At 45.8% G+C, this 24,628-nt stretch overlaps 1 protein-coding gene across 9 annotated transcripts in view; it reads right to left on the minus strand.

Moving 5' to 3' along the window:
- NAV1 (neuron navigator 1) overlaps nucleotides 1–24,628 on the minus strand; it is a 275,085-nt gene that overhangs the window by 221,919 nt on the left and 28,538 nt on the right. For 2 of the 9 annotated variants that reach the window (XM_060277186.2, XM_060277179.2), the window contains exon 1: nucleotides 19,311–19,445. The exons of the other annotated variants lie outside the window; for them this stretch is intronic. The gene's annotated coding sequence lies outside the window, so the exon portion shown is untranslated. Of the gene's footprint in view, nucleotides 1–19,310; nucleotides 19,446–24,628 lie in introns of those variants that run through there. 9 annotated transcript variants of the gene reach the window in all.

The following is a 24,628-nucleotide window of genomic DNA, read 5'->3' on the forward strand; positions in this document are numbered from 1 at the left end:
TCATCTATGTTTAGATACAAGTGAACGTTTTGAACCAAAATGGCAGAAAGCCTTTCAAACTTCACTGATTTTAACCACTGATTTCACAACTGCATCTTGGCTTCTTAGAATTACCAAGAAATGCCAGATAAAAGGCTGCTAGTATATCATAAGCTTTAAAAAAAACCACAAAAAAACTTGATTAACAATTGAGAGGGGGGACAGTTTGGGATTTCCAGCAGCTGGCATATATTGCTATTTATCTGTCGCACATATATTCCACCCTTTCCTGAGGATTTCGGGGCAGCATAGAGGGTGCCCCCAGACCCCATTTTTTCCTTACAACGACCAACCCTGGTAATCAACTTTAAAAGTGCCACAAAGTTTCAGCTACTCCTAAGCTGTTTCCCAGTAAAGGCAGGTTTAAGCAAACATCTTCCACTGCAAGGCAGCTTTTTAGCAGGCTTTACTCATGTATACTTTTGTAACTACAGTGGTGCCTTGCTAGACGAATTTAATTCGTTCCACGGGTCAATTCTTATAACGAAAAATTTGTCTAGTGAATCCCATAGGAATGCATTGCTTTTTTTTGCCCATAGGAATGCATTAATTGAATTTCAATGCATTCCTAGATGAATGCATTCGCGATTCGCTAGACGAATATTTCATAAAACGAATTCATCTAGCAAGGCAACCTCCGCTCGAAAAATCCTTTCGTTAAGCGAAAAATTGTCTTACAGGGCGTTCGTCCAGCGAGGCACCACTGTATAAGGACTAGTAACCTGTATGAAAGAAAATAGAAACAAAGAAAGCCAAGATACAGTACTCAGGAAGCTGAGTTCTATGTTCTATGCTATATCCTTCACTTCTCTGTTTCCCCACAAAACTACAGCACACCAGCAGCTCCAATGTTGCTTTTTGTGTGCAAGAAGAGACATTGTCCTTGCCATTCCACCCTGTCCCCCAACGTTTAAACAGGCAACTCTCACAACAACAAGTGGAAAATGAATCCCCAGAGCCACCTGGATGCTAATAACACATGACACTGGACAACATTCTATCCAAAGAAACAGCAAGCTTAAGCTTGTTAAGCACTTTCCCCCATCGATCTACTGAAAAGGAACTGGCATGGGGCATACTTAAGTACTTTTTATAGCACAACTATTTATATAATGCATTGTGAAAGGAGGTGATGGCTAATTTAGTTTGCTGGCTTATTTTAAATGTGTTGCCTCCAGCTCCTTATATTGCTGAGTGTTCTGTACTGCAGTTTACAAATACTGAAAGTAATCACATATATAAAGTGTTCATTGGGGGGGGGGGGACCCATAGCAAGGGTGATGCAGAAACAGAAGGTACATTTTTACCAATATCTTAAAGGAGTTAGGTTCACACCAGCCATTTTTACATGGGAAAGCCTTTCAATAAATTGTCTTATTCAGAAACTATCCAGGCAGTACGATGTGTCTTTGGGACACAACTGGTTAAGAGCTGCTTTGTTTTGATTGCAGGAAAAAAGCATGAAATGAGGCTGAAATTGAGGAACACACAGGCCACAAATGTGTAGGTGTTTTGAATATTTCAAAGGTGACCCCCAGCTGCTAAATGACAGAAGGGAAAGGATTCTGAAAAGTGAGAGTCTGTGGATGCCTGCAATAAGTACTGTATCTCAGCATTTTCTAAGGGTTCACAAACAATAACAGCAGCCCTTCTCTCTTCTTCCCAGCTGGCGAAAGAAACAGATGGATAGCGTGCAAGTGCGTGCAAACATGTAATTCAGGCTCTGCGATGGGGAAGCTAAACTCAAACACTGAGCTTTTTCCTTTTCAATAGCCCTGACTCCACGATCACCTTCATCTGTGGTGCTGAAAGGACAGCTCCTGTGGGGTAACTTCAAGGCTACAGCCCAACTGCGGCTGAGGTTTATCAAGCCACCTAACGGATTTGCAGGCAAAGCACCTACTAATATGAAGAGGATAGCCAGATCTTCTAAGCTCTGTAGATTTCCACGTTTTGAATGCCTCTTTGTTACTTGCATGATCTGCAATACTAAAAGCAAAGTGATGAAATTCATGTCTTGGGATGGCAAACATTTCTAAGGGTGTCTCCACTCTTTACACAGCACAAATGAGTGCTGGGTGTACACTGGTGTTAAATCAGCACTCCCTGCAGCAAACACATAAAGTGTGAACTGTCCATAACCTTGAAGAGTTATTGCCAGTCAGTAGACAATCATGCTGAGCAAGATAGACTGTTGGTCTGACTCACTATAAGGCTACTTCCTTTGCTCCTGTATGTTTGCCAGGAAAAGTGTGATGATTCTCAAAGCTGAAAAACTGAATACTATACAAACATCATTGCTGCTGCTTTCCACTAACCAATCCATGTTCCCTATCGCTGCTTCTCAATCTTACCAATGCATCTCTTTGTATTATTTGCTCCTTGGGCAATGGCACCAAATTTGTACAAAGGGTGGTAGAAACAAGGAGGGATTGCAAAAAGTTCCACAAAGGTTTTTTTGTTTTGTTTTTACTGAGTGAAATGGAATTAAAAGGGCAGATGTGGTTCAGTGTAAGTACTGTAAGTGTAGGGTGATTCATATTGGGGCAAAAAAAATCCTAACTTTGCATGTTCTGTTGGCAGTGGCTGACCAAGAAAGAAATCTTGCAGTCACGCAGGATAACTCAATTAAAATATTGTCCCAGTGGCAGATGTGAAAAAGAAGAATCCCATATGGAATTGAAAATAAAATGGTCAGTATCTTAATTCCTTTGTACAAATCTATGGTGCTGCACCATAGTGTTTTCCAACATCTCAAAAAGGACATTGTAGAGCTGGAAAAGGGACACAAAGGGGCAACCAAAATGATCTGGAGAGTTGAACTCCTCCTCATGAAAAAAGGCTATAACATCATAAAGCCGTATCTTGCATGATGAACAAGTATCTTACAATAGGCTGCACAGCTAGAAGTCTAGGCGGGTCAGTTCCCCGGCCCCTGTACGTGCCAAAACTAAGAGGGCAATGAGCATTTCCATCTCACTCTCTCTCCCTTCAACTGCCCAGAAGTCATTCTTGACCAGTCCAAACATGATACGTGTTTCCTACATCATCATTTGGTGATCCAACATATGCTAATATTACTATGGGATAATTAAGTAACAAAGTGACTAACTGCCTATAAGGAAAACACAACGGACACACTATCGGCAATGCATAAATCTGAAATTTTAAACTGCCAACTTTAAATACAGTAAATTTCAAGTGCAAATTAACTTACATTTTTCAAATAGTGGCAGCTATTAATCTGAATGTCTACCCAATGAAACACAATAGCCAAGTTCTGTCTGCAAATTTATAAAGAGCCCGTGACTGTGAGCCAAGAAATAAATATGTGAAACTCACTGAGCAAAACTGAAACAGTATCTGTGAAAGCTTTCCCCGAGGCTCCCGCGTTTTGGTCCCACTAGCATGAAATCTAATAACATGAATCCAAGCAGCACAGGATAATGCATTGGATCTGGTCCATGAGCTAGTGAATCCCAATGAACTTGGAGAAACCTGGGCTCACGGTATCCATGGAGCATGTCCTATTTTGCAATCTGCATGCACCATCTGCTGTCCTTCAGGGCCACTTCCAGCACGGCTTTTGAAAGACACAGGTGCACATGCCTCTGTATTAAACTGAGTGCAATTGTCCTCTGGGACAGGTAACACACTCTGTTCCTAGGGAGGAAGTGAGTTCTCTGGGCCAACTTCCAGGGTTTTGCTGACTGTTTGTCTTTTCAATGGAGAATACGCATGATGCTGCCTTTACTAAATTATATTAAGCCCCCACCCCCATACACCGCATTTACACACCGAGCTTCAAATAACAATTTTGAAAGAAGACTTAGAGAATCAGAGCAGGATGGATTTTGCAGGCTTTAACAGATACACTTGACCAGCTTTTCTACGTGATAGTATCATATGGAGGACATACTGGGCTTCATTATAAAAACTGGCCTGCTGAAATTGATAAGTCAGAAAGTGATGGCATAGAATTAAATGCCATAAAGGCAACCAGTGGTGAGCCTCTGGGCTATTTGGTATCTACAATCAAGTGCCAACTCTCTACCTTTTGATCATTCAGTGCCCCTAGCATTTAAAGCAGGCACCCACCCAGGAATTGGGAGCCTCTTTTTCTAAGATTGGCAGGTTTTGCTGAGAAAAACTCCTTTGTTATAGCTGCAAAAACCAAGAATGTGGATCGTCCTGCAACAGGGCTTTAAAAGGCAAAGAAATTGCCTAAGGGAAAGATGTTGGCAACCCTAATTTCTTATGCTTTTAATGTCCAATGGGCTGATCATATATGTTAATAGCAAGGTCTTTTTTATAGGTTCAGTCTATGGTTACCAGATTTTTTTCAAGGAATCTGGGGACACTTTTTTTTTTTTTGAAGCTGAGTAGCAACAGGGAGTCAGTAGTGGGGATGGTGAGGCAAAAGACCCTGGGCCCAAGCACACATGCATATTGTATAAAGGTGCAAAGCCCTTCTTTCGCACCCTGTAAAACATAAATGTGCAGAGTTTTTTAAAAAGTGGGCAACAGCACGCTGCCCACCCATGACTCCCAAGCCTCTCTCCCCATTTCCTGCCCCCTTCCTCCTTTGCTTTCACTGATCAGGGGAGGCTCGGGAGTCACAGGCGGGCAGCTGTTGCCCAGTTTTGTTTTGTTTTTTAAAAAAACTCTGCACATTTATGTTTCACGGGGTGCAAAAGAAGGGCTTTGCACCTTGCCTGGCAGAGAAACCATGCACCTTGCACCCCTCCTGGGCAATGCCCACCCACCCATAACTCCCGAGCCTCCCCGATCTGTCAAAACAAAGGGGGAAGGGGGCAGGAGATCTGTACCGCCGGACGTCCCTGGTTCCCCTTTGGCAGTGGCAGCAGCAGCAAGCAATGAGCAGGCTGTTCAGGCTGCCACTGCCACATTTCCCAGTGACAGATTTGCAAATCTGGGGACATTCCGGGGATGGAATTTGTCCGGGAACAGATTTGCAAATCCGGGGACTGTCCCCGGGGGCGTCTTGTAACCCTAGTTCAGTCTCATTTGCAGAAGAGGGTGCTGGTGCCCTAAGTATATGCTTAGCCTGCCTATTGGATAATCCAGCATTGCTCTGATGGAAGTGTGGAAATGCAGCTGGGATCCCAGCTGGCTCCAGTTATAGCTCTTTATTAGCTCAGTGGTATTGGATGGATATAGCAAGCTTCTGAGCCACACAGAACTCTTCCTAGAGCAAGAAGGTTGTCCCTTGAAATACTGCTGTTTCAACAGACAGCCACTCTGTTGAAATCATATCATTTGGACAGTTCAGCATCCCATCTGGATCAACACAGCCGGGCAGGGAGGTGGAACTACTTTCATCCATGCCCGTTCTCTGGAGCACTGAAGCATACGCAGGAAAAGAAGCAGTTTCTGCTATCGTAGCATATTGAAACAAACAAAATTACATGATCTGATATACTATGAAGCTGGACTATGTGCTGCATTCAACAGAATAATAGGAAAGATTGCTTTCCACAAGCTGCCTCACTAGCTTTACATTGTTCTGAGCTACGCTTTTCTGTGATTCGCAGCAGACTTTCGTGTGGCCTGGCCATTGATGGGGGACAATGAGCACCGGAGGGCAGATGGCTGCTCCAAGCACCTGGGATACAAATCACATCGCACCCCTAAGCATCTAAAAATGCTTCCCCCTGGGTGACTATAGCAGAGTATGTGCAAGGAGAGCTCTTAATGAGCTGCTTAGCATTGAAGGAAGGAGAGCAGGGAGGAATAGAACTAACTTCACTGAGTTTTGCCTGGGTGCTTGCTTCTACATCCCTTCAATATCTCTCCACCTTATATATGTATCAATGCATATATTATGAGGAAACCACTATCAACATCTCCTGTCCTCCCCAACTAAAAGAAACTAATCCCATAAAGACTTCCCTGAATAATAGGGTTATTTAGTAGTAGGATGTTATTCATGTTGAGATTTACATTCCACCTTAAGGGCAGACGTGGGACTGGTACATGTCACATGCCTCTTTGTCCTGATTTATGCTCAATACATCTGCTTGTAAATATGCTACCACAGTCTCTCTCTGGCAACTTCTGTTGAGCAGTGGACTCTGCTGTTACAGTGTGCACAGACTTCTAACGTTTGTGTCACTACCTCAAGCTGCACCAGGGGTTGGAGATCGCCCGGCAGTTCGGCCGGGAGGGGTTGATCCAGCTGGGGGCTTGCCAGTTGCCCTCCCGTCTCCCTGGTGGGTAACAATTCAGAAGTAGGACCAGAGGGCACTCTCACCAGCACCTGGCACCCTCAGTCTGGTGTATATAAGTAAGAAATAGTTCCCTTACTTTCATACCCTGCTGGATTCAGGACTGAAGGCAGAGTGAAATTGTGAAGCCATCTCCTTGTCACACAACCTGATAATTTCATCCCTCTTTAGCTCCCTGGCTAGGCTCAGAAGGGGAGGGAAAGAACAATCAGCGTGCCTTATTTGAGTTTTGGGAGTCACGTCGAGATCCAGCCAAGCTGCTTCCACCCTCACTGGTTCTCCTGGCCTGCTCCTTCTTGCTCTCCAGAAAGTTAGCCAGGTAGCTCCATTCTGACCAGACTCAGCCAACATGATAACCCTCCGACCTCAATGAGGTTTGATCATACCTTGAGAGGTCAGTTTCCCATGCCATCTCTCCTCCAGCGTCCTCAGCTGGAGCTGGCATCGTCCTGTCGTCCTGTCATCTCCTCCACCCTGTGGTTTGTGGGACAGCTGCGATCAATTTATTTTCATCAGCACTCTGAAATCACTTCCCTTTTTAAAAGCTAATTGGAAGTGGACCAAGTGAGAGCAAAGGATGGAGCCAATTATCTAGGTCAAGCCTGCGTCCTGGTAGGCTCCATGAACTAGCTTTCACTCTCTTAGAATAGGTGTGACACAGCACTAATGGGGACTCTTGCACAGCAAGCCCGGGCTTGGCTCACCTGCTGGAAAAATGTCAATCCACTAATTGCATGGCCCACATTGTCAGAACACAGTTCGCGATGAATGAACCAGAGCTAGCCTACGAAGAGGCAGAGCTTGAGGGGGTTTAATAGCAAACATACATACCCAAATCAACCATTTAAATTAAGTTTATTATTTTGCTGAAACTGGAAATTTGCTAAAACACCGTGGGGGCATTTTAAACTTCTGCCTAATAATAATGTAACGAGGGGTCGGTCCTTACGTGAATGATACTGGATAAAAACCAGAGGGGGCATCTTTTATAATGAATCATATTAACAAAACAGAAAATAGGAGATTTGTTTTGTAGCGGGCCCCAACAAGCAATGATAACCTGCTGTGACAGCAGCTTGTCTTAGTTAACAGTTATTTGCAATGCAGGTTAACTGTACTGTTTGGAGTTTATTTATAATGAGGAGATATTCAACAGTTTCACCTCAGACTTGGGAGAAGCACCATCTTGTTGTGGAAGCACATCCCAAGAAAAGAGTTCTATTTTTAAAAGCTAACGTTATCCTAGAGATAGGATTTGTATTCCATTTGTCTATGAATGGAATTGTGAGGGCAATGGGGGGGTCATGTGCACGACGTCAATAGCTGCCAAGTCTCCCGTTTCCCCCAGGAAATCCCCATTTTTTCCAGCTGTTCCTAGCTGAAAAAACGGATTTTTTTGTTTTTCCCCGGTTTATTCTGGCACGGCCGCCATTTTGGAACTGGGCGGAGCATGCTCAGAAGCAACTTTTGATGCTGCTCTGCCCAGTTCCAAAATGGCTGCAGTGCGACTTCTGGTGCGGTGGCCATTTTGGAACTGGGCAAAGCAGCATCAAAAAGTCACTTCTGAGCATGCTCTGCCCACTTCCAAAATGGCGGCAGCGCTACTTCCGATCTGCTATTTCCGGCCCGGTCCCTTATTTCGCTGACAGCAACTTGGCAGGTATGACGACGTCCTGACATCATGTGCTGAGCATCACACCTCCCTCGCTAAGCTGGGCAGAAGCTTCCTAGGCTTTGGGAAGGATGCACCAGACTTAAATACTTTAATACTCTAATTTACTAGGAACACTTAGGGGACAAGCCTAGTCCCCCTAGTCCACAGACAGCACACCACTGGTCCAGGGTACAAGAAGCAGTTTGTGGGGTTCAAAGTGGTTGGCAGATTTTTTGTTCTTTTCCTGTCCAATGCTGGATCCTGCATAAAAGGTTGGAATGAGTACAGGACCACTGATAGTTTTGTAAGCAACTTGCTCCAACAAAGGATGAGAGCTTTTTAAAGCTCTGGCTCTCTCCAACTCCACCCCTTTGTGACTAAGGGCTACGTCCACTTTTCCACTTGTCCTGAACTTTTTAGGCACAGGCCCGAGTAGCTGTGTTTTTGCCCCTCAGCTTTCCCCTGGATAACACCAATCTTTGTCACTGAATTGGACCAAATGTCAATCCACAGAAAACCCAATTGCCTGTGGCAGATATAATGGAAAAAAACTGATTTGAATAAAGGAATACAGATTGTTGGTAACCAATGAGAAGTGTCGAAGCTGCAAAAAGATAGAGGGAAGTCAACTAACATAACAGGGATTCAAACAAGCTTACTGGAACAGAAAGCAAGTGATTGTAAGGGAAGAAATAAAAGAAGAAATATAAATGTAATTTCTTTCTGGGAACCTTTTGTATAGAATATTCAAATTACAGTTTGTATCCTTTGAACAATTTTGTGTATCTCATTAATTATTTCTTTCTCTCTCTCTCTTTATAATTGTATTTTTTCTTATGTTATTTTTGTTCTTTTTCTTTCCTTTTTCTTTTTGTGTGTATTCAGGTGTTATTTTTAATTTATTCCTTCTCTGTAATTTTCAAAAATGCAATAAACAAACAAGAAAGAAAGAAACCCCAATTGTTGTTTGGTTTGATTCGGCAGTAAACCACAGGTTTCCCTGGAGGAAAGCAGTGGGGCAAACAAAGATGTGGACCAGGCATCCCCAAACTTCGGCCCTCCAGATGTTTTGGACTACAATTCCCATCATCCCTGACCACTAAGGATCATGGGAGTTGTAGGCCAAAACATCTGGAGGGCCGCAGTTTGGGGGTGCCTGGTGTGGACAAATCCTAACTCTAGATTCTTGAAGCACAACCCTGCTGGCCTGAAGACAGGCACTCGTCCTCCATCCCCTAACTTGCTGTCTGGTATGTTACCTATGTCACCAGACTGGCAACGTGCAAAATCCAAAGAACACAGAGTCCCTGCAGACACTTTGCAGCATTTGCCCAGCAGGAACAGGTGACCCCCTGGGCCAGTGGAAAAGGTGCCTTAGACTGCAAGCACATCTTACTTTGAAAGCACATTTCCTCCCAAAGAATCCTAGGGAACTGCAGCTTCTTAAGGGTGCCGGAAACTGTAACTCTGTGAAGGGGAAACTACAGTTCCCATGAATCAGGGCGGGGAGGGTATGCTCTAAATGTATGGTGTGTACAGAGCCTAAATATCAATGGAGGGAATGTCTGTTACCTTTACTGAGCAGTGGCTTGGTGCGGAGCGAAGGGCTGTCCCCATGAAATAATTTTGTGACATTGTAGAAGGAAATAAGGTGCTTTCCGAGTTCAACACCACTATCACCAAATACCATCAGTCATCTATGCCTGCGATATTATCTACCCTGAATCCCCAGAATATAGTAATATGCCAATCTAAATACAATTAAACAAATGTCAGAAGGAAGTGGTTTCTGTGTTGTCTTCTGTGGCTGTGCACAGAACAGGCTTAGGGCTGCTAAGTCAGCAATAACCTTCCTCTCCTCCTCTCTTCCTCTCTCGCTCTCTCTCTGCAGCTGACAAATGTGTTGTGCTTCTCTGGCCCACTTAGCTACTCTGCCAATTATTAGGAGCTGGTCCGGCTTCAGGCCTTGCCAGATGGACAGAAGCCAAGGAGCTTGTGCTGCTTCTAATCCCTTTCCCAAGGGGACTGCAAACCTTAGAATGAGATTCAGCTGCCATTACCACAGCAACCGCTAATTCTGTGAATGGAGTTCGGAGCTTTTGTGTCCTGTCACAGACCAGCGAATGCAACAGAGCATCCAGGACTTAGGAGTGCAAGGAGAGGGATGAAAGTCCAAGATGGAGCATGGCAGGCCCAGAAGGAAAGTCCCTGGAAGGAATGTGCCAAAGCAAAAAAAAATAAAATAATAATTAAAATAATTAAAATTTTAAAATGGCCAGGGTCTAGGGGACGGTTTCTTGAAGGCTAGGTGTAAATCATTCATAGAACCCAGGTCAAGGAGGGAAAAAGGGATTAAGAAGCTAATCCAGAACTGAAAGGATCCGGGGAAAGGATCGGATGCTGATGGAGAGACTAAGCAGAAGCTCAGCCATGAAATGTGCTTACAGCATTCCATATGCACTAACACAATGTGTACATCCACTACATTAAAGGCCGGCAACACAAAGGATTTGTTTCAGCTGACAAAGTCAGTCCATTAAAAAAAAAATCCTGCGCACCCTCCTGATTGAAGTTGCCCATTTGTGTTTTACTTATCTTGCTATCAATATGTTAAAGTGTTGGGTGAACCTGAATTAGCTGTATGCAAACAGTGATAAGGAAACTTCTCTGTTCTAATTTTAGATCATGTTCTTCTCATTTAAGATCATGTTATCTCACGCAGAGGAAGCATGAATGCAAACCAGTGGTGACAAGATGCGTGAAAGTATAGCTCAGAAATAGGAAGGACTGATCCCAGGATTGGAAGAATAAGCCCTTAAAAAAAAGAAGAAGAATCTGGGGGGGGGGTTTGTAGTGCAGAGCTAGGTGGACTTTGCTTGCTGTATCTTTCCCCCCTAGAACAGGCATCCCCAAACTTCGGCCCTCCAGATGTTTTGGACTACAATTCCCATCATCCCTGACCACTGGTCCTGTTAGCTAGGGGTCATGGGAGTTGTAGGCCAAAACATCTGGAGGGCGGCAGTTTGGGGATGCCTGCCTTAGAACCTCAAGATATCCACTGACCGGAAACTTGTACAAAATACATAGACTTAATGTTAAGGAATTCTGAATACAGCCAGTGGTTTTCATTTCCAGAACTGAATGGAGCTCACAGTCCTTCAGCATCCAAATCCAAGCTTCCTTCCTTTCTGTAATATAACTTAGGGCAGGGAGAGGGGAATCATGTGGCTGCTGCTTTGTAAAACAATTGGGAGTCAGAAGTCCTTGCTAATCTACCACAAACAGCCCAGGTATTTGTCTGATCCAGCAGGGTTCTTCTTATACCTGTAGATCTAGATCTATACATTGCCTCCACTTGGGTTACAGTATGTTGCAGTCTTCTCCCCTGTGAGGCATGTTAGGCTGGGAGTGTTTTGGCCAAGGCCACCCAGGAAGCTTCATGACTGTGTGAGCTTTAAACTTGGTTCTCATCCCTCCAAACCCAACACTCTCACAGTGCTGGCTCACAGAGACATGCATTTAAAAATCTGTTTGGCCTACATCTTTTTGGTGCAAAAGAGTAGGAACGGCTGTCTCTCTCCTTCCACCATCACCTTTTAAGAAGAGGGCAGAAGAGGCACTCAGGCGTCGAGAAGCAGTCTCCCAAGTGACCCTAATCCCAAGCAAGTCTTCAAGCTTTTCCAGGATTTCTGCCTGGCTTTTAGGGGAAAAAACCCCCTCTGAGGTTAGGAGCAAACAAATAGCATTTATAAAAGCCACACACATGCAGAGGAGAAATGGTGTGTCAAAACTCTCCTCTGCCTTTCAGCCCCCAGCACATTAATATTAGCTTCACATTCAGGCCAAGAGCCCAAACCTTGGCAGGGGATCAAGTCCTGCTCTGATCCAACTCTTGCATAAAGCAAATAAAGGCTGGAGTAACGCCATGAGTACTGATGCAATTTCCCCGGTGTAACCAGATGAGGATCTGGCTTGGACTAGAGTCACTAAACGTGAGCCATGTGTGCAAAGCAGCCACCTCTCACTCTAGCCTGCTCACACCAGGAAGAACGAATAACCAAGAGGGAGTTACTGTTATACAACTGACATTAAACTTTTTCTACAAACATGGGCATGATCAGCAGAGAAAGGTACTTTTGGAGGAAAACAATCTTCCAATAGAACCCACAGCCTAGGCAGCAACTTTAATAGCCAAGTTAATAACCCACAGACTCATCACCCTTCAAGGCAGCATGCCAGGGACCCAACTGAGTTCAGGATTTATAAGCCTGAACTGCCCCCCTCAATTACTGCAGTACAATCAAGCTGCTGGTCATATGTACATTAACTCTGGCTCTGGATTTCACAAGATCATGACTCTCACAAATTCCATGTTCATTGAGATGCCTAAGGGAGGCGGGGAAGGAACAGAGGCAAATCCTACAGATGTGCATGACAAACAGAAAATGGTCCGGTCTCCTTGCTCATTTCCTCATGCAACAATGACAGTCCATGGAAAGGGATGAGCTGAAACCAAGATATTTGCAAATTGGAAGTGAAAGGGAAAGGAATGTTATTCACCAGCTGGCTTCTGAGTCATGCCTCCCTTACAAAAGTCGTTCTTAGACCCATCATAATTGTGCAATTTACCCCATCCATCAGCTCAAGATAACTACAAGTCAGAATGAACAGGACAGACTTCAAGTGGCATTATTTCACCATCACCACTGAGAAGGCCTCAGGAGGCAGCGGTACCTAGAAATGGGCCTTCAGTTAAGATTTCTGTCAGGCACATTCCTGCAGAGAAAAGCCACCCTTTAGGAAAAAATTAATTGAAAAGACCACCCTTCAAGTATCCTAGTCCAGGAATGGGGAAAATGTGACTCTCCTGATCAGGGGGGTTATAGTCCAACAACACTTTGAGGGACACAAAATCCCTGACCTAGTTCCAAGTTGTTTAGGGTTTTAACAACAAAACTGAGCCCAGAAAGAAACTGGTAGCCAGTGCAAACTCTTCCAGGGCCGTCTCAAGCAGGTCGGGCACCCTGGCGCTGAGGCGCAGAGATCGCTCCGGCGCCCCTGCCCTCGCAGCGCGCAGCACAGCTTCCGTGCGGCTTCACCATGCAGCGCCCCCCCCCTGCTGCCCCGCGCCACCGGGAATATACCTAGAGCCGGGCCTGACTCTTCCAATATACTAGTTACAAGTAGGTAGCTGTGTTAAGTCTGAAGTAATCGAAACAAAAAAAAAAATCCTTCCAGTAGCACCTTAGAGATCACACGAAAGCTCATACCTATGACAAACTTAGTTGGTCTCTAAGGTGCTACTGGAAGGACTTTTTTTCTCCCAATATATTCAGGGGTTCTGCTACTTCATCCCCTCTCAACTACAGAGGAAGGTTGTAGCTCAGTGGAAGAGCATCTGCCTTGCATACAGAAGGTCGTAGGCTCAATTCCCGGCATCTCCAGGTAGGGCTGGAAAAAACTACGTACCTAACTTCCACACTACATGTTTTCTAGTGTTTGTAAAGCCTGCCTTGCTGTGGGGGTGTCAGGTAACAACTCACCCCTTACTGAGCCTAACTGAAAACACCGCAGGCTGTGTCTACTCTGATCATCCTGGCAACAGCTCCCTCCCACAGCTAAGAACCCCACCCTCTGAATTGAATAATAATAATAATAATAATTTATTATTTATACCCCGCCTATCTGGCCGGGCTTCCCCAGCCACTCTGGGCGGCTTCCAACAGAAAAATAAAACACAGTAATCTATTAAACATTAAAAGCCTCCCTAAACAGGGCTGCCTTCAGATGTCTTCTAAAAGTCAGGTAGTTGTTTTCCTCTTTGACATCTGTTGGGAGGGCGTTCCACAGGGCAGGCGCCACCACCGAGAAGGCCCTTTGCCTAGTTCCATGCAACTTGGCTTCTCGCAACGAGGGTACCACCAGAAGGCCCTCGGTGCTGGACCTCAGTGTCCGGACAGAATGATGGAGGTGGAGACGCTCCTTCAGGTATACTGGACCGAGGCCATTTAGGGCTTTAAAGGACAGCACCAACACTTTGAATTGTGCTCGGAAACGTACTGGGAGCCAATGTAGATCTTTCAAGACTGGTGTTATGTGGTCTCGGCAGCTGCTCCCAGTCACCAGTCTAGCTGCCGCATTCTGAATTAGTTGTAGTTTCCGAGTCACCTTCAAAGGTAGCCCCACGTAGAGCGCATTGCAATAGTCCAAGCGGGAGATAACTAGAGCATGCACCACTCTGGCTAGACAGTCTGCAGGCAGATAGGGTCTCAGCCTGCGTACCAGATGGAGCTGATAGACAGCTGCCCTGGACACAGAATTGACCTGCGCCTCCATGGACAGCTGTGAGTCCAAAATGACTCCCAGGCTGCGCACCTGGTCCTTCAGTGGCACAGTTACCCCAGAACCTGCGCGCCTCCTGTCCCCCACGAACAGTACTTCTGTCTTGTCAGGATTCAACCTCAATCTGTTAGCCGCCTCCAGGACCGTCACTGCCTTCACTGGTTCTGATTTGAAAGAGAGGTAGAGCTGGGTATCATCCGCATACTGATGAACACCCAGCCCAACCCCCCTGATGATCTCTCCCAGCGGCTGCATGTAGATGTTAAAAAGCATGGGGGAAGAGGACAGAACCCTGAGGCACCCCACAAGTCCCCACCACCACTTTCTGAACACGGCCCAGGAGGAATGAGCGGAACCACTGTATAACAGTGCCCCCAGCTCCCAACCCCTCTAGACGGTCCAGAAGGATGTTATGGTCGATGGTGTCAAAAGCCGCTGAGAGATCCAGCAGGACTAGGAAACAGCTCTCACCTTTGTCCCTAGCCTGCCGGAGATCATCAACCAGTGCGACCAGGGCAGTTTCAGTCCCATGATGAGGCCTGAATCCCGACTGGAAGGGATCCAAATGGTCCGCTTCTTCCAGGCGTGCCTGGAGTTGTTCAGCAACCACTCGCTCAATCACCTTGCCCAAGAATGGAAGATTTGAGACTGGGCAATAGTTGGCCATATTAGCCGCGTCTAAAGATGGTTTTTTAAGAAGCGGTTTAATGACCGCCTCTTTCAGTGGGTCTGGGAATACTCCCTCATAGAGGGAAGCATTTACCACCCCGTGGAGCCCATCGCCCAGCCCTTCCCGGCTCGCTTTTATGAAGGACTAGGATGCTGGTGACAATGATCCAGTTTGTTTTTAAAGAAGATCTTCTGCATAGGATGGAATGGGTGATTGTGTGATCAGTATGCAGAGAAAGACAGAGCTCAGTGGGAGTGCATACTGGCCTAAAACAAAGAAGGTGCTGTTTTCCCAATAATGCTGACGCTTAAAATTAAAGCTAGCTTTGTCATAGTGTGTCATCAGAAGCTTTGAGAATCCTCCGCAGAGGCTGTTGAAGCAGCCAGGGCTTTATATTAAAAGGGTGAAAGACTCAGAGGCGACCTGCTGGAAAAAGCACTCCTCGGTTCCAAGCAAAAAAAATCCAGCTGCTTTATTTTTAAAGAAGCTCTGGATTCATCGCTGAAAGGACCAAATGCCTGAAAGGATCGAATGCGAGTATGATGATCTTCATACAATGGGGCAGGAAGCAAACCTGTTGCTTGGCAACACAGCTCTGAAGGCTTCCAACAGGCCAGAAGCTGATACAGTATTAGGCAATGTTCTCTGAGCAGAAGAGAAATAACCAGATTGGAAGAGAGGGCGGCTTTAAAAGATGCTTAGATAAATCCAAGGAGGATGAGTCTATCAGTGGTCACTAGCCACAATGGTGGTGCTCTAATGCCTCTGAATGCTTGCTGAGAATTGCAAGTGGGAAAGTGATGTTGCACCCAGGTCCTGCTTACAGACTTCCATAGGCATCTGGTTGGCAATTGTGAGAAGAACAGGATGCTGGACTAGAGGGGCATTGGGCCTGATCCAACAGGGCTCTTCTTATGTTTTAAAGGAATCCGTCCTCAAGAATGAGGAATGGGAAAGGGACGTCAGCATATTCTGCATGGAGTCTCATAAGGTTTACATAGGGAAAGGGAAGCTTTTAATGTTTGATGGATTTCTGTATTTTAATATTTTGTTGGAAGCCGCCCAGAGTGGCTGGGGGAACCCGGCCAGATGGGCGGGGTATAAATAATAAATTTATTATTACTATTACTATTATTATTATTAAAAAAGCACCCCAATACCAGCTCCATCCTTGTTAACCCAGGGCAGGCAATGGGGTAAACTAGGGATAAGGAGTATTATTGAAGTCCCTCAAAGGCTTAATGTTCTAGGAGAGTGGTGTGGCAGCATCCCAGAAGTGCACTTTGGCATGGTGAGATCAAATATGCAGACCCTGCAGTGGGCGAACAACTCTCAGCAATCTTTTTGTGGAAACGGCAGGCCTTCAGGGCAAATTTCCCATGTCAACGCCACTTTGCAAAGTGGCTATTCCTTAATTGAGAGAGATCTGCAGCTGGAAGTGTGGTTGAGAACACATTGACTTTCTCGAAGTTCCTTCAGTTCAGGGGCAGGTGTCCCCTGCAGGTGGGCAGAGTGCAGTTGTGCTTATATCCAATGCACAGGCCTCCCACATGTATCTAGCCAATGTGAGAACAGGGTGCAGGATAAAGTGGGTCATTGGCCTGATCCAGCTAGCTCCTCTTGAGTTTTTATGTTCTCAGGCCTGGTGGCCAAATGCCACCCTCCAGGCTTCTCTGCTGCCCCTTGAACATGGCCACAGTAAAGGCAAAATGCTTGGAGACGTGAGAATGTGGTGGGTGCTGAATCAGAGGCAGACGGGGCAGGGGTTAAGCCAGGGGTCAGCAAACGTTTTCAGCAGGGGGCCGGTCCACAGTTCCTCAGACCTTGTGGGGGGCCGGACTATATTTTGAAAAAAAAATATGAATGAATTCCTATGCCCCACAAATAACCCAGAGATGCATTTTAAATAAAAGGACACATTCTAATCATGTAAAAACACCAGGCAGGTCCCACAAATAACCAGAGATGCATTTTAAATAAAAGACACATTCTACTCATGTAAAGACATGCTGATTCCCGAACGGTCCGCAGGCCGGATTAAGAATGCGATTGGGCCGCATCCGGCCCCCGGGCCTTAGTTTGGGGGACCCCTGGGTTAAGCGGTGCAAGTGAGGGACTGTACAGCTCTTGACTCTATATAGGAGCTTGGCTTCATCACATTTATATGGGAGCTTGGCTTGATCTCATTTGCTGCCTCCACCATCACTGCCCTTACAATAAAACACAATATAATAATTAAAAGCTAGAGGTTTGTTCAAACTAGGAATTAAACAATTACGTGAAGTAGTTAGTGAACACATGCACATTTATTTGCTTTGTATAATTTAATCAGAACACTAATTATGCTTTGCCTCGGTGATTAAAAAAAAAATTGGCACAGGAAGCACAAAGATATAATGGCACAACTAGGCAAGAGTTCAGATGGAAAAGGTGGAATCATCTTTCAGCGGGTAAGGTAAAGGGACCCCTGACCGTTAGGTCCAGTCGCGGACGACTCTGGGGTTGCAGTGCTCATCTCACTTTACTGGCCGAGGGAGCTGGCGTACAGCTTCCGGGTCATGTGGCCAGCATGACTAAGCTGCTTCTGGCGAAATAGAGCAGCACACGGAAACGGCATTTACCTTCCTGCCAGAGCGGTACCTATTTATCTACTTGCACTTCATGCTTTCAAACTGCTAGGTTGGCAGGAGCAGGGACTGAGCAACAGGAGCTCACCCCATCACCGGTATTCAAACCGCTGACCTTCTGATCGACAAGCCACCACAGAGCCACCCACGTCAGATGGAAAAGGTAGAATCATCTTTCAGCAGGTACCCCTGTATAAATCAAGTGAAACCCTGTTCAGCACAATGGAGTAACTGCATGCATGTCACCTGGGTGTCCAGAGGAAAGGCATTAGCCCTAGTGCCATCACCTCTCAATAGTATCAATGTAAGTACTGTTTTCATCCTTCTTAACATCAGATCCCTCCTAATCCCCACTCTGTGATTCAGCTCAACACTATCCAAATCCATCTGTACAGAAGCTACCAAGAGAGTATAACTACACAGGCTCACACAGCCTTTCTCTCTTTGCTGCACTATTAAAAGGAGATAGAAAGAAGATGGGACCAGGAAAGGCCTGGCAGAGCTATTACTGGTATTATCACAACTCAGCAAACAAACACAGGAGCTCCCCATGATAGCTCAGCTCTCCTCTCTTATTGGTCTTAGCTATTCATCAGTGATCCCATTACACACTTAACCCGCTGGACTAAAGCCTGGCCTTGTATCTGTTTATTGAGATTACACCTTCAGATTCTCCATCTCAGTTACCAGTGGAGGCCCTAGGTAAATAGGAGATTAAACAGAGGAAACCGATGGCTGAATGGAAGGGCAGAAGCAAGATGCCATGACTGTGAGGGGTGGATGTGGAATGATTCTAAGAAAACCGATGTTTTGCGGGAGAGAGAAATATGTAGGTTTCAGTTAAGGCAGGGGTGGTAAACCTGTGACCCTCCAGATATTGTTGGATTCCCTTAGCCCCAGGCAGCTGAATCAATGCTCAGGGATGATGGGAGCAGCAACATCCAGAAGGAACATGGGTCCCTCACCTCTCAGTTATGGGGATCCAGCAGATGTGTTCGGTATAAGCTGTGCATGCCTTGGGACTTGAGTTTACAGGGACTGGCAGAAGTGAATGCGGAACAAAGTACTGAAACATCAGCTGGAGCCTCAGCTCAAGAGTTAAGAACAGAATGAGCCCATTATGTTAATAAATGGTGCTTCCTGATTGGTGTTTATTATGGGATGAGTGCTCCTCACGCATGGACTTTTATCAGCGTCCACACAACATCAGCGCTATCAAATTTTTTGCCCTGTAATGCTGATTTCCCCTTTCTGGTAAACAAACAAACAAAAAATCCTTGCTGCGCCTCTTGCCACCACCGTGCAAAAAACAAAAAACACACCAACACCACCAAGCCGTAATAGCCTCGCTCATCCTCCCACCGTGAGCCGAAAAGGGGTTGCTGTAGCTGCCTGCCCAGATCAGAAGATCCGGCTTTCCAGATTCAGTAGAGCACGAAATGCTTCGGCTCCTGTCTCTCCTGACCCACCGCTCAGTTGAACTTCGAAACACCAACGGGAGGTGGGGTGGGCGGTGAGCAACCCCCTCCCCGTCCCTCCAGCGCCACGTGGCTCTGGCGCCTAGATTCCACCCCACCCCACCTCCCCGTCCCTTCTCTCCTTTCCCGATTCCGGATCCCTCCCTAAGGAAGCTGGCGGCGCTGGGAAAAGGAAGAAATTAGAAGGAAAGCAGAAGTCGCGTGGAAAACCCGGATTGCGGTTGTAGGAATGGGCGCGCCAGCCAGCCTCACCTCAATGCGCTCGGTGTCCGCGCCGCAGCATCCCTACGTGCGTTCGGCGTCACTCCAGGCAGCCTGGCTGACTCTGTGTGTGAGGAAGGGAAGGAACTCGCGAGAGCGTCCGGAGGCTGAACCTATTGAGCTTCTGGCGGTGGTTTCACACCCGCGTTGTGGTTTCCCCCTGCGTTACGCAGAAGCAAAGCACGGTGCTTTTTATCTGGGGGATTTCTTAAGGCAAAAAACTCCCAAATCCATTGTTAGCCAATGCCTTTATTAGGAGCGACCCAAAGGACCACAAAATGGTACAGAATAGTGAGCAAACTTTCGAGATCTCCGGAGTGCTTCAACCGGCAAGGTGTTCCACGAAAAGCAGAAGAGACATTTATAGATCCAACGCGTTTCGGATTCGGACCCCTACCGGTGCTTCATAGGGAAAATTCGGAGGAACTGAGATTCAGCACTTAGATAGGCTAATGCTTTTTTTTCTTATGCGATGGGGCAATAAATATTCCATTGCTTTTTGCTTGTCCTTCCAGTTTTTGTTGCAGTTCCAGTTTTTGTTGCAGCTAAAAATGTTGGTATTAAATGTTGGGTGGTGAGAGGTTGGGGAAAGGCTTCTATTTTAAAATAGGCAAGTTATTAAAATGTGTATGCCTGGCCCATTCACTCTATTGTAGGACTGCCCCGGAAGACCGCCTGGAAGCTGCTACTAGTGCAAAATCATTTATTATTATTATTATTATTATTATTATTATTATTATTATTTCCATTTCAATACCGCTTTATATTTTTAATGGGGAAATCTCAAAGCAGATTGCAACCTACATTAAAACATCAATTAAAGCAATCCAGAATAAAACATCACAGTAGAAAGTCAAATATGAAGTATACATTCAAAGCAACTTAATTAACAGGAAACTAAAATGTTATCTTAAAGATATCAAAATAAAACAGTACAAATGAGGTCAAGGTCAGAATGCACATTTTAATGCAGCAAAGTAAACAAAAAAATTATCTGGCTCTGCTTTCCTTTGCTAACACAGAAGTTTGACTTCATCCCTGGAGGCACACTCCATTATTTCTTGAGACAAACAGATTCCAACAGAACTCTTTACAGAGGAAGAACGGAATACGGTATAATGGAAATTTTGTCTGTCTCCTTAAGGTCTGGTCACTTATCTTTAAAGAAGCTCTTGAATTTTGAGCCCTGAGGAAGCCTCCAGGAAGCCAAGCAAAAGCAATAAACTTGGTGAGACTATGGGAGGACCTTTATGGCAAGTATCCCTGGTGGAAAACTTCCCCAAAATTCACTCTAGGGTCCCCATTGGCCCAAACTGTACAGAAGCAGAAGCCAATGAAGTGATTCTTGGTCGGGTTGCAAGTAGTGGAAGTTGCATTCAGATTATGCCAGCAATGCCCAGCAGGAGTAAGTAATCGCCTGTACTAATCCCCTGTACTACAGGCTCCTAGCATGATGACAGGACACCAACTACTCTCCCTCTGTGAACCCACAGTGCTTTTGGTGTGATATGCCAAAAATTGCATTTACCCACCAACTTCTGTTTCTCTGGCTCTGCATGTAAATCACCACAGCTACTTGCGGCAAAGTGTGTTTGTGTCACAGGAGTGGATTTCAATAAGAATGCACTGGGGGGGGGATTAAATCCTCCCTTTTCCCTGTGCTGCTGCATTCCTGATCCAGGATCTGCGACTACTGTCACTTTTAGAAAGAGGTTGGCAGGCAATCCCAAGCATGAGATTCAAATACATGTTTAACGTCAAGTCTAGTTTCACCTGAGTAACATCTCCACTACACATGTAACCACACACGAAAGGAAGGAGGGGATTCTACCTTTCTGTAGGTTAAAGTGTGTTAGCAACAACTCTAGCAAAGGAAACAGCAGCCAGTTATATCATACTTCTGGCTTTCCAACTGATTTGTTTTTAAATGTCTGGCCTCTCTTACAAGGACACACATTTTCAGTTCCTTGTTTGCAGCCTCTACTTCCCAATTTGCTGCAGACTTGCCGTTATAAACATGCCAATGGATGACCAAGGTCATGTGCGAGGAAATTAAAGGATGAAAACAAGGCTGGAGTCACGTGTATTGCTTTCGCTTTAAGGAAGGAATGGAGAAAGCACTCTGTGTAAGGGTAGGGCTGAGGCCACAGGAGAAGCATGGTAGCATGTTAAAACAGAGTTTGCTAAAGACAGAAGAATAGACAATGTGAAGGAACTAAGAATGAAGAATCGTATCTGCAGCAAGCCTTAGCTGGGACACATAGACCTATCTCCATATTCCAGGAATGGCAAAGGCGGCTTTCTAAGTGCTATCAGCTGGCTGTTAAGTAGGATGTCAAGTCAAAGGAATGCAGTTGTCCCCAAAGTCCATCCCTACAGTACAGAAGAACAGCACCTCTTTCCCTAGGGTTGTTCCCTGCCTTTCAGGAGACTCTGGTGTTGGACAGCTCTCCAGTTACGAAGCTCACTGCCAACAAACATTGCCGCGTATTTTTCCAACCAGTTTTTAAAAGCACATCCAGTGGCCTTTGGGACCACAAAAGCCACAAGAATACCCTTTGGGCTTCTAGTGCCTTAGATGAGCGTATCCAGATGAGTGTAATACAGAAGGTATTGCAGCTGTGGCAATGTAAGGGTCACATTCTCAATACTTGAGAATACTTCCCTAAGCCCTGATCCAATGCCAGTAGAATGATGTACGGCAACTGCCCACCTGCAGCCATTCCTCCAGGCTACATCGCCCAGAGAAGTGAAACAGTGACTCCTGCCCCCACCCACTGCCATTAGGCTGGGTAGGACCAATGGCCTTTTGACTCCTCCTCTCTCAGAATCGTCTCCCTTAGTGACCATGCCAATTCATCTTTAAGTAGGTTTTATGTAGCATTGTGTCAGAGTTGGTGTCTGCTTCTGTATATTTGCCTCTTCTTTCCTTCCCCCTTTTTGAATTGTGTCTGTTAGATTGTAAAACACTATTTTGGGTGCTAAACCATCTTGAGTGCACTGGATGGAAGATAATAGAGAAATACAGCTAATTAACAAACAAATGTTTTGCACCTATATATAGCAGATGGGGTGGGTTGCCTTCCTGCTGTTCGCAATTTTTTATTTTGAAAGCAGGATTCGGTGAGCTGGCTTTGCACAGCAGGGACAGTGTACGGTCAGGAAAGACATTATAATAATAAACTCTAAAGGTTCTTGGAATGGCAGAGAAGTGCAGGAGGAGCAGATTGCTTTGTTGCTCATCAAACTAGCGCACATGTGTCTGTGTTTAAAGGTAGCGTTGGCTGAGCAGAAGGAAGAATAGCATTTTGTCATGTAAAAAGTGTAGCAGACACAGTGCTAGAAAATGCCATGCCCCTTTATCAAAAACACACCCTTAAAGGAAGACCTCAGAGCAGTTCATGGCAAATAGCTGAGAATTTCCATTGTGGGGAGCATGGGCGTACCCAGGATCAAAACTAGGGGGGGCAAGGGGAGGGGCCAAGGCATAGAAGGGGAGGGGCCACAAAGTGGGCGGGAACGGCGAACTCGCGCTCCGCCGGGCTGTGCCCCTCCCTAGAAACAGGGCTGGTGGGCGGAGGCGGAGCCCAGCCCAGCGGAGCGCGAGTTCGGCGTTCCCGCCCACCGCACCGCGCTCCCTGGTTCCCCGCCGCGCTTGGCCTTGCCTGAGGGCGCGCCGGGGAGCTGGAGGGAGGGTGCGGCGTGGCGCGGCGCGGCGGGAATGGCGAACTCGCGCTCCGCCGGGCTGTGCTCCGCCTCTGCCCACCAGCCCTGCTTCTAGAGTAGGGCAGCTGCCCTAACTTGCCCTGTGGTGGGTACGCCCTTGGTGGGGAGGGAGTGGCAAACACACTCCACAATTGTGCAGAAAAGTCTTAAGCCAGTACCTGCGACAGACTTTTCCTGTTGCCCTGCCCTTGATGCTATGTTCTAAGGCTTCCATCAGTGGAGCTAGGATTTTCTCTCTACAGCATTGCTGCAGGCTGCCCATGTCAAATACCTGTACTGAATGGACTGTGCACAAAAATGAAGCATTTGAAGCCTTGTTTGTGGAGCCACTGCTTTTTCTCTATCTCTTTTTGAAACTATTTTTTATTTGTTTTTTTACAAACGTAGAGTTATAACAATACCAAATGAATATCCAAATTTAGAGTTTTCTCTGAATCTCTGGACTTCCTCCCCCATCCCCTCCATGAGTCTTATTGTCAACATTTTCAACTGCACATTATTTCATAACCAATATTTTGTATCTGTCCATATTATCTGTAGTGGTTGCTACATTACAAGTGTTATTAAAATCCTGCCAATGTTCTCATCTGCTTACAGTGGTCTCCTAAATAAATGATAAAACTTTCCCATTCTTTCTTAAAGTTTTTGTCTTCTTGGTTCCAACAAGTCAGGAACCACTGCTTTTTAGATCCTTGATTCTGCTTCCAACTCAGCAGCCCACCTCTGGCAAGTCATACTCAGCCATTACGCTGTCACAGGTGAAACCGGTCCCTTTCATTGGTTAGAAGTGGAAATAGATTGAATCATCTTCTTGTTTTCAATAAACAGGAACGGAAGGTCCTAGAAGATTCTCATTTCCTAGGGCAGGTCCAGGGGCTGCTAGCTAGTTTTGTTCTCAGTTGTGCCAGCATGATGCATTCAAGAGTGCTGAGGTAGGGCTGCCATATACCTGGGATTTTCCAGACATTATTGGGATTTCAAAGGCACAAGCAGTGACATCTGGGGGTAATTTTCAGAAGGCGGCAGTTTGTCCTGGATCTTTTGCAAGCAACCCAAAGAATCACATATCTTTGAGGTTAAAAAAGCTCAACTTCTTTCGGGGTGCCCTGGTTTTTACTTTTTGAAACATGGCAACCCTAGGTGAGGCCCCACAAGCAGAAGAGAAGCCAATCCGGACAAAGTAACAGGAAAGAGGACAGCAGATAACCATTTGTTAACTCTCGGGCTGTTCTGAACAGCCACTGAGTCATTTGCTTATGTCTCCACAGCTGCCATAAGGCTTAACCACAGCATCCGGCCCACAAGAGTTTTCTCAAAGCCTGTAAAGGGAACATAAGCAGTGTATGTTTCCTCTGTTTGAACATATAGCAGGTGCCTTCTTAATGTGCTTGGATTAGGCTCTGTAGGCTCCACAATGAGATAATGGAAAGAGACCTCCCTGCTCCAACATTTCAGACCTTGGAAATGGGAAAGGCTCAGCAGAGTCTTTGGCCAACATGCAGCATGAAGAGATTGATATGGTTCGGAGAGCTGTTAAAGGCATTAGCTCATGGTGTCTGCTCTTGTGCGCAGGTAAACATATG

Source organism: Zootoca vivipara, chromosome 7 (genome assembly GCF_965207765.1).
Source record: "Zootoca vivipara chromosome 7, rZooViv2.hap1.1, whole genome shotgun sequence".
Taxonomy (NCBI): domain Eukaryota; kingdom Metazoa; phylum Chordata; class Lepidosauria; order Squamata; family Lacertidae; genus Zootoca; species Zootoca vivipara.